The sequence below is a fragment of the Mesocricetus auratus genome, unplaced genomic scaffold (assembly GCF_017639785.1).
Source record: "Mesocricetus auratus isolate SY011 unplaced genomic scaffold, BCM_Maur_2.0 Super-Scaffold_100676, whole genome shotgun sequence".
Taxonomy (NCBI): domain Eukaryota; kingdom Metazoa; phylum Chordata; class Mammalia; order Rodentia; family Cricetidae; genus Mesocricetus; species Mesocricetus auratus.
Genome location: NW_024429266.1, coordinates 73,723,404 through 73,735,782, shown reverse-complemented (window position 1 = coordinate 73,735,782; position 12,379 = coordinate 73,723,404). Strand labels below are relative to the sequence as shown.

General features: G+C 39.7%; 1 protein-coding gene across 2 annotated transcripts in view; it reads right to left on the bottom strand.

Moving 5' to 3' along the window:
- Cntnap5 (contactin associated protein family member 5) overlaps positions 1-12,379 on the bottom strand; it is a 919,042-nt gene that overhangs the window by 67,805 nt on the left and 838,858 nt on the right. The window lies entirely within an intron of this gene.

The following is a 12,379-nucleotide window of genomic DNA, read 5'->3' as shown; positions in this document are numbered from 1 at the left end:
TGAAGAATGTCCATATTTTACCACGGCCTAGTCACACTCCCTGTGGACAAGGATATCGTGTCTCCCATACAACATTTTGGGAAGGAAAACAACTCTTTTTTCCTCTTTTGTAATTAATTAAATTTACTCATTTATTTTACATCATAGCTGCAGTTTCAACTCACTCTTCCCCTGGCATTCCTTCCTCCCACCTCCCCTTTTCACCCCTCCAGGAAACCACTCCTCTTCTGTTCCTGTTCAGAAAGGAGCCAGGCCTCCCATGGGTATCAACAAAGCAAGGCTTATCAAGCTGAGGTAGGACTAGGCTCCTCCCCTTGCATTAAGGCTTAGTAAGGCAACCTAATATCAGGAATATGTTCCCTAAGCATCAGGAACTGGTCCTGCTCCCACTACTACACAACTGTCACAGATATGTAGAGGGCCTAGGTTGATCCCATAGGGGCTCCTTACTGTTGCCCCATGTCTATAAGCTCCTAAGAGCCCAGGTATGGTACTGTTAATGTAATTTCATCAGCTATTATAGAATCATTTATTCATTCTGCATATACTGAGCATTTGCCAACTTAAATTAAGATGGGAAACTGGAAGGATGGCTTAGCTCTTACAAGCATGTGTTGCTTTCACAGAGGACCCAAGTTCAGTTTCTAGCACCCGTGTGAATCAGCTCACAACTGCCTGTAACTCTAATTCCAGGAACCCGTTGGCCTTTTCTGGTCTCTGAGGGCACCTGCACGCATTTGCACATGCACACAGACATACACACACACACACACACACACACACACACACACACATATGCACACATGCATGCACGCACACACATGATATTGCAATTTAAATAAATTTTAAATATACAGTCAGATTATTATGATTTTAAAAACCTAATATTTGGAAGCCTATTGGCAAAGATGTAGTTGGTGGAAATCACAACAAAGGTAAATGTTAAATTTATTTCACACAAGGGAAGGGCAGGCTAGTCGTAAGAAAGTCAGCTACCCAAGAGCTCTTTGAGAATTTCTCCTGAGTTAGTAACCTCAGTGCTCTAATCTTCCTTCATCCACTCTGCTCTTATGGCTTTCTTGGGCTCAATTCATTCCTTATTCAAAACAACCTTGAAGGTCCTCAAAGGAAGTAATAAGCAGTCGCCAAGGCCTCCAGCGCATTTGGTGGATGGGCTCCAGTTTGCTTTATTCAGCCGGATTCTAAGCACTTTAATAAGAAACAAGTATCTTCTTCTATTTCACAGCTTCTGTTTACGCTAGCACAAAATAACCCACAACATGCCCTACCTTTACCTCAAAAAGTATTTTGCATAGAATCAAGTCCCATAATGGCAACTGAAAGCAGACCAGTCACCACTTTCCTGTGACACTCTGTTTTTGTCTATTTCGCTGTGTCCTGGTTCATGGAATAGGAGCCTTTCTTGAATGGCAGAAAAATATGCTCAATGATGAAATGAAGAGTTTATTTAATTTTAACTTCTCACTTGATAAATATTAGGTTTTAACCATTGGTTTGACACAATCTGAAATGATCTAGAAAAAGAGCCTTAATTGAAGAATTCTCTAGATCAGCTTAACCTGCAGGCACATCTGGTGAAAAAGGGGGCACGGTCATTATTTTTAATTGATGTAGGAAAACCCAGTCCACTTTAAGTAACACTGTTTCTGAGGCAGGGAATCTTGAACTGCATGTTTAGAAGAGGTAAAAGCAAGCAATTAACGAAGGAGGCAAGACTGCACACATTTATTTCTCTCTGTTCACAACTGTAGCTGTAATGTGAATAGCTTTACTCACCTCTTTCTACAAAGATGGGCCATAATGTAGAACCGGATGCTGCTGTCTAAAGCCCTTTCTCCTAGAAGTTTCTTTTCAACTGGATGTTTCATCACAGAAACAGTAGTGAAAGTAGAAGAGTTGTGAACAAATCCCATCCAGCTCCCTGCTTCAGACCTATATTCTGAGCTCAGTCTTCACTACATGTACATGAGATACGGGGTCCACGGGAGAGACTTGCTGATCTCCTTATGTGCTTAGGGAGCCCATAAAGCTAATACAGATGTGTGTTTCTTTCTTTGGAGACCAAATTAGAATTCACTTCCATTAAGAGGAAAACATTTCTCCTATTTGTTTATGATTTATGTGGCTTGAAGGCAACAATCATTAGGACTCAATGCAGTAATTAGTCTTTGAAGTAGCCCCAATGAATCAGCTTTATGAATTTCACATTACCCTTTATGATCCAATTTCATTTGACTGTAGACACTCTTCATAACAACACTTGAAGCTTTAAAATATTTGGCAGTGATATCATTTATGTGTGTCTTTGAATATTCTTTTTTCAACAGCCACAGACAGGGATGGAATGACAGAATGTTGGGAGACTATCTGATGCTTGTTGCCTCTTGGTGAAATGCTGCTCAGGTGTAGTACTTCTCTCTCACAAGAACTCCCTCCCATGTTTTTAGCTCTATTTTGTCTTGTGCAGCGTTCAGCAGTGCAAGCCATCTATTGATATGTTCCATACAATGTGAACATCACCCTGCATGCACAATGGTACAAGCACAAGTTCATAAAAGCAAGGCACTGGGAAGCAATCATTACAAGGTTGTCAAAAGAAATATTACAAGGAAGTCAATCCAGGTCTAGGCAAAGAAATCACAAAAGTGTTTCACAGTAGAAAATTCTGAGTTGGTATCTGGAAAACAATGTAAAATTTAGCAAGAGGGGACTGATAAAAAAGGCTTAATCTGAAATGTGCTTGCTAGAGAAGCATGATAACTTGCTTGTTTTGCAGCATCAAGGTAAAAGTTTGGCACAGGGAGCATGGCTGCAACCTAAGTGCCAGATGAAGTAAAAACATGTAGGCCCCTAGTTAATTGGCCAACCAGCCTACCCACTAGAAGAGTTTCAATATGTGAGAGACCCAATCTAAGTAAAGTATCATGTGGAAAGACATAGAGGAAGACACAGACTTCTACTGCTAACCTCCAAATCTGTATACAGGTGTGCATATACACATATACATATGCATAGCACACACCTACACACATATGCACACCAAGTACATACAAAACATAAAACTAGAATGCTTTATTAGAGGAAAGACCATGTAAAAATCATGGAAATAGGTAAGGTATAGTTAGAGACAGCTAAGTGGGTGAAAGCACTTGTGCAAGCATGGGAACCTGAATTTTGAATCCTCAGCACTCACATAAAATCTGAGTATGGCAATATTTGCATATAATCAAAGCACACTGAAGGTTCAAAAAAGGCGGATCCTGGGAGATTTGCTCAGTCAGCCTTGAGTTTATTAGGAGACACTGTCTCAGGGAATTAAGGTAGAAAGGGGCAGAGGAAAATATCTTTCTTCTTCGTGTGTGAATATGGGTGTAAACACACACAGACACACACCATCTCATTTGTAATAAACCCTTTAATTGGAACTGGAAAAGGGATCATGTTTGCTTTTATATCCTCCCTGGAAGACAGAAGCGATGTCAAGATCTCTTGGACACAATTGTTGCACTTGTAACACTGAGTTTGAATCTCTCAAGAGTGTGAATGCAGGCCAGTTGGAACTGTAGCAGTGCAATGTCACAGAAGAGTGGTTTATATACAATTGACTTTTCTAATCAAAATCCTGTAGTCTTACACTCAGGAATGAGGAACTCTTCCTTCATTGAAAATTAAACAAAACAAGAGAGAGCAAGGATAGAGGAAGGAAGGAAGGAAGGAAGGAAGGAAGGAAGGAAGGAAGGAAGGAAAGAAGGAAGGAAGGAAGGAAGGAAGGAAGGAAGGAAGGAAGGAAAGAAGGAAGGACACATCTAGATCTATGGAAAGAAGGCAGGGATGTTTGTTTGTTTGTTTGGGTGGAGGGTGGGAGTGTATGTGAGGACTAACTGGAAAACAGTTGCTAGCACAAATTTGGGATATTACATAAAATTGATCTAAGGGAAGCTATTAACTCAAACTATGAGCTTTGTAAAAGGACATCATTTAATGTCTTCCAATTAGTACTCAGGGAAGTCCACTCTGAATGGTAGCTCTGAAACATCACTACCGCTGTGTACAGGATAGTAGTGGGTAGCAGTCCACCCACTGCACATTTAATCCACATGGTAAGATGCTGAATCCTACTCTGGTTCAATAACCTCCTCTAAACCACTTCAGCATCCAATATGTAGTGGTCTCTTAGGAAGCTGTCACATTTAGGATTACTATTATTCTGATGAGACTCCATGACCAAAGTTGGGGAGGAAAGATTTCATTTGATCCAATTTTTGCATTCAATTGAGGTTTCTTCCTCTCAGGCGACTCTAGTTTGTGTCAAGTTGACACAAAAATAATGCAAGATTGATCACTTGCCAACTGAAAACACAATCACATCACTGGCGCAGTTATATCTGATGGCAACTGCAAAAGTCACAAAGCCAGCACAGCTGCTTGACAATGATCCAGCAATGCTGACTGAGCCACATGATGGCCTCCATGACACATTTGATTTTGATCTCTGACTGTTGCATACTTGGGGGACATTTAATGATTGTACAATTTGGTGTTATTGGATTTACTGAAAATTTCTGTTGTGTCACTCATGCCTTTTCCCATTAGTACTGCTTCTAAACTTCCCCAGGAAAGTCCTGAACATCCTACCCCTCCTGCTTTTAAGGAGATATCTGTATCTACATGAAGGACTTCTGCATGCCTCAGAGGCTGTGACACACATAAAGAAGACAGATCTATTTATAAGGCTATGAGACACTCTTGAAACTTCTGTCCCTGTACTTGTTCCAAGATAAGAAAATCAAAACAAAGTAAACATACAAAGTTCAACAAGATTTGGTTGACTAGAGGAGTTGGCCACAGATCAGATCACAAGCCTCTTCCCACTATACACTCAGGCAATTAGATGGCACATACAGCAGCAATGTCACATTGCTTAAGTTACCTCTTGCCTACACAAACACTTACACCAGTGGACAACGAATGATGTTGAAAGATGATTTTAAAAAATGAGATGTCAAGACCTGTTTTTTTTAGAAAAGTTAATTCATGCAGAGCCACTGGCATATCATATGAACAAAGAACAAAAGAATGCCAGAATTAGACATGTAAACAAATTCTATAGATATAAACTGCAAATACGGCATTATGCCGGAATTTGAAGAATAATTGCAGCAGCTTTGGCCTGAGGATTTTTCTTGGGCATTTTAACCATTAAGAGATAGTAGTACACTGCTTGGGACATGGCAATCTGCCTGGGTTGGCTTGGAGATTTTGTTTTGTTCTATTGTCCTTGAAGCCACAAAAGCTACTAACCTTGGTATAGGTTGTTATATGGCTCTAGATTCTTAAAACCTGGTTTTAAAAGTAAAAATGGTTATAAAAGATAACTGTTTATCAATGGTGATTGCACTTGAGGGGAAAATTATTGTAAAATATAAAATGTAATTCTTTTCTGTCATGGCTTATTAGTGATAAGTAAAACGTATTCAAGAGGGAGTGACACACATATCCAAAACCAAAAATGATAGATCTATGTTTTGGAACAACATGAATCTATCTCTGCTTCCTGCATTCTCTATTGAAACACTGGGTGCTAGTCAGTCAGGCTGCAGGATTCTTCCAACCATCATGTCTGGCTCCTTCTTCCTTCAGCAGCTTCTTACAGGCTCTTGGAACCTGCCAACGCTAGTGCTGGTCTCCATTAAGCGACAACATTTTTCATTCATCCCCATGATCTCACATTGAAAATGAAAATATATTTAAAATTCTCACAGTATTTATGAATTTGAATATTGTCAAGTTTAATCCATTTAAAATGTTTCCTGTCTTTAACAATCTAATTTTTGAAAACTTTAAAATATTTCCACTGTGGGCACCTAAAATCGTTAAAATTAAGTTAAATACTATCCTACCTCAATAACAAAGAACCTGGGCACGGTCACGATCTGAACAAAATAAAACCAAACTCTCAACAGTGTAAATAACCCATTGTATAATGTCTGGGCTTCTCCAAGGGCTTGGGTCACTTCTTTGGATGTATCTTCTTCAGCACACACAGATTGTCGTCTAGGCTCAGGTTGACTCCAATATATACTTGCTGCTTTCCTTGGAGACCATCCCATTTTCCTGGATCCCAAATGCTGGTGTTTTGTTCTGCAAGTGTGCAGCACTTTCACTAGTTGTAGCCTCTTCAAGGCTCTCTTTGGAAACTCCAGGTCTGACACACCTTGCCAAGTCTCGAATGCTTCTGATGACCCCTTTATGCTACAAAACTAATACCACCTAGATGACTCTTATAATAGCAAGTTTGACTGCCAAAAGGAGGTACAACATTGACCATTTCTGGAACACAGCTTCTGTGTGGTGATTCTGAGGAATACTTCCCAGAATATTTCACCTCACTGAAGCTCTTCTCTTCTTTATCATGACTGATTCTTCAGTCCCAGCTGACCAGCATCATTATCCCAACAAAACAAACATTTCACTTTAGTGGTCCAGCATTTTGTTGGTCATAGCCAATTCTTCAGCCCCTGAACCAAAGCTAAGCTTCAGCTTACCTGAACCACAGATTCTTAAATCCAATGGCCGACTATAGTCCCCATTCGCTCTAAAACATCACAAGCCAGGCCTCTATCATCTACACTGCTCTCATCATTCTTGTCTCCTAAACTCCTACAGAAAATCTCACTAAGCTCTCAACACTCAGTGCCTTTTCCAGCCCAAAGTGTCAAAGTCCTTCCAGAATTACCTGCAAAACATGGTCACATCTGTCACAGCAATTCCCCACTCGAGGCACCAAACTGTTTTAGTTTTAGTTACTAGTTCTATGATGAAATTCTATGACCAGAAGAAAGTTGGAGACAGAAGGCTTTATTTGGTTTATATTTTTTATCTTAGTTCATCATTGAAGGAAACAAGGACATAAACTCAAACAAGGTAGGATCCTGAAAGCAGCAACTGATTCAGAGGCCATGGAGGGTTGTTGTTTGCTGCTTTGCTACTCTTGACTTGCTCAGCCAGCTCTCTTATAGAACCCAGGAACACCAGCACATGAATGACACCACTCACAATGGTTGGTCACTCTAGCGCCAATCTCTAAGTTAAAAAAATGAATTACAGGCATTTTCTTAATAGAGGTTCTCTCCTATCAGATGACTTCAGTTGACGTAAAACTGACCAACAAGGAAGCATTAAACATATACTATCTGGGGAAGCAGAGAGGGAGGGATCATGAGTAGAAGTGCTTGCTGAGAATGACTTTAGAGGACCTCTGGCTTAAACACACACACACACACACACACACACACACACACACACGCACGCACGCACGCACACACACACACACATACATACACACACACACACACACACACACCTTTAACATGGTCTCAATAGTTTAGTGGTTTGAAAGGGGTAGTTTGGTCAGAATCAAATCCACATGCCTGGGCCTTCTATCTTCTCAGTGTCTGTTAGCACCACAATAGTGTTCTGCCAAGTATGGAGAAGACAAAGCAATTTGAGCTGGCTTCAGGCACTTCCATAAATGAAAATATAAATGATGGTCAATTAGAAATGATTTCCTAAACCACTTTCTGAAATCATTAACACACAGAATAACTAGCTTTTAAATAGCTTCAGGCATTTCCCACATGCAGAACATCACATAACCACAGTGTTTTGCTTGTTTTCATGGAGGCAATCCATTACTGAACTTCTTGAAATAAGGGGGAGGGAGAGTTGTATTAAGTTTTGACTCTGAAATCTCACCTATGCAGAGCCAAGGATTCCATCCGGGATGTTGTTCTTTTTATATTGATTATTCTGTCTTGTTTTTTAAAATTTATTTTTCAGTTTAAATTTAGATAAGAAACAAGGTTGCTTCACAAGTCAGTTCCAGGGCCCTCTCCCTTTCCCTCCCCTACTCCCGTGCCCTCCCCCCAACCCCCCCATTATCGCCTCATTTCCCCAGGGAGAGTGAGGCCCTCCATGGGGGTGTCCATAGTCTATCATTTCATACAGGGCAGGGCCTAGATCCTCCCCCAAGGGTTCAGGGTGAGAGTGCACCTCACATTGTTGGATGGGAGTCCGAAGTCCATGTGTATACTCGGGATGAGTACTGATCTACTGCCCAAGGCTCAATAAATTACCTAGGCCTCCTCACTGACACCCACATTCACGGGGGCTTGATCAGTCCCATGCTGGATTCCCAGGCTGATGCCTGGTATTCAAGAGTTAACCTTTGTCAGGTCAGCTGTTTCTGGGGGTTAAACCAGCCCAGTCTTAATCCCTTTGGTCATCAGTCCTCCCTCTCTGTTACTGGCTTTCTTGAGTTCAGCTCAGTACTTAAGCGAGGGAGTGAGCCTCTTCTTCGATCAGCCACTGAATGAAGTTTCTGTTTCCCAGACTCTGTGGCCATGGGATTGTAGGCTGGCACTCCCCAGGTCTATGTCTAAAATCCATATATTAGAGAATACATGCCATGTTTCTCTTTTTGTGACTGGGTTACCTCACTCAGGATGGTTTCTTGTCTTATTTTAACCTTGCCTTGGAAATGAGAACACAGATATCTGTCCATCTAGATGTTTACAGAGAAGGAGGGAAGTAAGTGTGTGCTACATTTTTATGGGTCTTTGGCTAATATAGTGGAATTCTTGAGGTTACCTGGTATACAGGCTCATGCAATTTGCTTCTTGTCCATCCAAAAGCAGTGTTAGTTTCCTGTCCCAGTCCTTAAGAAGAATGGCTTTTTCCAAGAACTGCAACTGTGATATCATAATATTTTGCAAGAGCTATTATTATTTTTAAAGCTAAAGCTAGTGAGATCCTCAGTAGATTACTGCTTGCCAGTCAAACAGATGACCTCAATTTAATTTCATAAAGCCTAAATTTATAAAAATTATAGAGATAAGTAGATGAGAAGACAGGGAGAGCATCCCCTCTAATTTGAGCTAGGAAAGTGATAAGAAACAAACTTTAGGATAATTTATAGTTACCTCCATGGATCATCTTAAATATGTGATATGTTAACAAAGTATGCCACCATAGGCTTTTGCTAGTATGTACTCATGAAGCATGCCCTTGCTTAGATTTATATGGCTTACTTAAAATAAAGAAGGACATGTCCAATATGCATTGAGAGATATGACAGAATCCCTGTTCTCTAAACGCATGGTAAATACCATGGAACATGCCTACAGTATTAAAAGCAAAACCAAATATCAATAATTTGACTTGAAGAGAAAAATCATAGGTGATATAGGTAATGTAAAAGATGGCATTTTAAAATTAGAAATTTAGCCAAAAAGCTAGGTTCCCTGTCACTAAGTTGTGAAGTGACACACAGTCAGTATCAAGAGCTAGCATATGTCTACTGAATATAGAGTGTGCCTTCCTGTGGTTTATGCTGGATCTCCAGGGCCAGATGCTCTGCTCTGCACTCATAGAGAGTACATCTACTGGGAAGGATAGATAAAAGGAAGAAAGGGTGAAAGAGAGAGGGAGAGGGGGAAAGAGGGACAGGGGAAGACTGTAAATATTAATCCAATCACTAAGTGAGTGCCATGATCCACAGGAGGTTCCTGGGAAGATACAGTGGATTATAAGCAGTTAGTAAAATCCCAAATGCCTAAATGAATGTGTGGTCTTTTCATGAAGCATCCTTTCTCTAGCAATTTCTCCTGTATCTAAGAAAATCTACCTTTCTCCATCATGTTAGATATCACAGGCTCTCAAAATAACCAGGCTCTAAGCAGAGTGCCAAGAGCATGGTTGCAATTTACACCTGCCATCTGGAAGTCAAAGACAGGCTGACTATTGACATATTGTATGGGTCGCATGTTAAATAGCCCTCACTCTTCTATCCAAATAATGTGTGAGCCTTGTCCTGTAGCCTAAGTCACATATAGTACTCGTTCCTATTTGTGACACAAGCCTGAATTCCATATAAACTCCCACTACCTCCTGATCATATAAGATCTCTCCTACCCTCAGTCCATAAAGACTGCACGACTTGCTTTGTTTGGAAGGTTCAATAATTACTTCATACTATGATCCTACTGTTTGTAGAAGTATTATTAAATCTCTTTTCTGACAAATGACTAGAGTCTGTCATATATACATATATATATATATATATATATATATATATATACACACACACATGCACTCACAAACACACACATACACACACATATATATCCTACCACCACAACATCAGGCCTGTGGTACTGTGAAGAAGCCTTCCAACCAACTACATAATAATATTCAGTCTGTAATTTATATTTTCATATTGTTTATGAATTTTTCTCTTGGCTCTATTTTCAGGAACACTCTTTTGGAGTCCCATACTCAATCTATCAGAAAGCCCAATCTTCACAGATTAATCATTTATCCAAAACTATGCCTTGAACATAGTAGGTACTGCTAAAATACCTACTATGATAATTAACAAGTTGAGGGTATCTAAAATCACCTGAGACAGGTCTTTTGATCTGTCTGGGAGGAATCTACTAGAATTAAGTTGAGGAGATACATCTTTAAATACTGACAGCACTATGCCACAGGCTAGGTCCTCGATTTGAGTAAAGTGGAAAAAACTGAACTAAGCACCAGCATTCCTTCTCTGCTTCCATCAACATGACTTTCCTACCATGATAGGCTGTGTCCTAAAATTATGAGGGAAAAGAAATCTTTACTTTCTTAAGTTGCTGTAGTTGGAAATTTTATCATAGTACTGAGAAAAGTTAAGTAATGTACCCACCAAATGAACTAATTCATTTCTATGATGAAGAACTTTGAACATTCCTAGAACAGGGTTTTTACTGTAGTAAGAGTTTGAGGATTTAGTGTGGATTCTAATTGTGTGGGAAATTATTTCTCTGGGACCAAGTACCCAATAGAAGAAGTAACTTCGGAGAGTTGCTTTTGGACCAGAAAACAGGACTTTAAAAGATTTGTTTTATTATGTATGGAAAAGCCTAGTGATTAGAGTAATACCACCATTAGTTACAGGAGGGTAAGGTGGTTACTAGAGTTAAGAATTATGTATGAATTTGTCTCTTAGCTCTGTTTTCAGGAAGCCCCATCTTTACAGAGTAATCATTTACACCTTAGCAGGTCATAGAGTTCTTCAAGCTCTTCTCCCCTCATAAAGTCAACAGCAGAGATGGGAGTTACAGCACTACCATAGTACAAGGCATAAATTCCTTCCCTTTCTGCACATTCCCCAGCTGAGCACACCATCCTCATGGTTTCATAACCTCCCAAAGCATCATCCTGGTACTAAGTGTTCAAACACATGTGCCTATTGCTGACATTTCAGATCCAAGCTATAACAATTAGCCCCTAAACCCATAGGCTAATGATCATCTCACAATATGAAATCACACAGTACAATTTTAAAAGTCTCAATAGCATCTTAACAAGTCAAATACTGTTAAGTAGTACAAACTCCCTACTAAGACTCAAGGTTATCTCTTAAATTGAAGCCATCATTGAATAATAAAATGAAATAAATCATGTTACATACTTCTAATATACAGTGTCAGGGGATAAATATTCCCATTAAAAATGGTAAGAATGGGAGTCTAGCAAAGAAAAATAGGATAAATTAGCCTTAATGCCAGGAAGTCAAAAGCAGAACCCTGCAGCACCCCAGAAAGGGTAAACATGGTGGCTGGGGAAATTCCATAATTATATATTTTGTCAAGGTAGGCAAAGAATAATGACTAGGTTCACTGCACTATTCTATAGTATGGAAGAAAGTGGCAGCAGAAGGTTCATCTCTAGTGACTGGAACATAAAGCAGCAAGTCTTCACATCTTGATAGATCATGAAGAAGAAACAGGACTTGCATTAAGGTTAATATGTAACCTTCAAAGAACTTCTAGGAAGCCTTGGCCCTACCTCCAAAAGGTTCCATAACTGACTTCACGAAATAGCACTATAAGAAGATTATGTGTTCCATACATAAACTTGTCATAGACATTACATAGTAGGTGATAATCTAAGATTCATTTTTGGAAAAAAATTAAAATCAATTCTTCTATGTCAATGAAAAGTTATTCTAGGGTAGACAGAGATGGTATGTAGCCAAATAAATAATTATGGGTAGAAATAAAAAAGCAGGATAAGATAAAATAAAAACATATTTAGATAGGATATACTGGCAGTGGAAGGCATGAAGACAAAGGAGTTAAATTACACCTTAACTCTGGGTGTTATAGGCGAGGGTAGCATGGACCTAACCTGGTCTGTAAGCCACTCCTACAGTATTGAGTCTCCTTGTCCATGGCACCTGGACCTTCTTCTAGCTTCTTCCCACTTCTACTTGCTTGGTAGTAGATATCTTCACAGGTCATTCCCTTTGCTG